Source organism: Seriola lalandi, unplaced genomic scaffold, assembly GCF_002814215.2.
Source record: "Seriola lalandi dorsalis isolate HSWRI2012SDOR001 ecotype SW California unplaced genomic scaffold, Sedor1 jcf7180001999013, whole genome shotgun sequence".
Taxonomy (NCBI): domain Eukaryota; kingdom Metazoa; phylum Chordata; class Actinopteri; order Carangiformes; family Carangidae; genus Seriola; species Seriola lalandi.
The window spans coordinates 1-640 of NW_019469676.1; the positions used below are offsets into that span (position 1 = coordinate 1).

At 46.1% G+C, this 640-nt stretch overlaps 1 pseudogene; it reads right to left on the reverse strand.

Annotated features, from left to right (window-relative positions):
• Positions 1 to 345: 345 nt before the first annotated feature.
• On the reverse strand, positions 346 to 474 carry LOC111661848 (5S ribosomal RNA; annotated as a pseudogene).
• Positions 475 to 640: the final 166 nt, after the last annotated feature.

Consider the following 640-nt stretch of genomic DNA (forward strand, 5'->3'; position numbering starts at 1 on the left):
AGGCCCGACCCTGCTTAGCTTCCGAGATCGGGCGTGTTCAGAGTGGTATGGCCGTAAGCGACAGTGAAGGTGACAAATACCCTCTTTAAACATGATGATCGTGTCCTTCATGCACAAAGCTATGTGTTTATGTCAAGTGCAGGAGCCTTTCCTTTTCACTGTTTGCTTGTTTGCTTGTTTGCTTGTTTGTTTGCCTCTCAACATGTCAACTTTGTAAGATTTTAATACAAAAGTATGTTTACATTGTGATGTGTGCTGTCCCCAAAAGTGCAGAGAGCTGCAGAGTAAGAGGTTATTGAAGCAGGAGCAGTAGCGCCCTTTGCTGATTGCAAAGAGATGTGAAAATGCTTACAGCACCTGGTATTCCCAGGCGGTCTCCCATCCAAGTACTAACCAGGCCCGACCCTGCTTAGCTTCCGAGATCGGACGAGATCGGGCGTGTTCGGGCGTGTTCAGAGTGGTATGGCCGTAAGCGACAGTGAAGGTGACAAATACCCTCTTTAAACATGATGATCGTGTCCTTCATGCACAAAGCTATGTGTTTATGTCAAGTGCAGGAGCCTTTCGTTTTCACTGTTTGCTTGTTTGCTTGTTTGCTTGTTTGCTTGTTTGTTTGCCTCTCAACATGTCAACTTTGTTC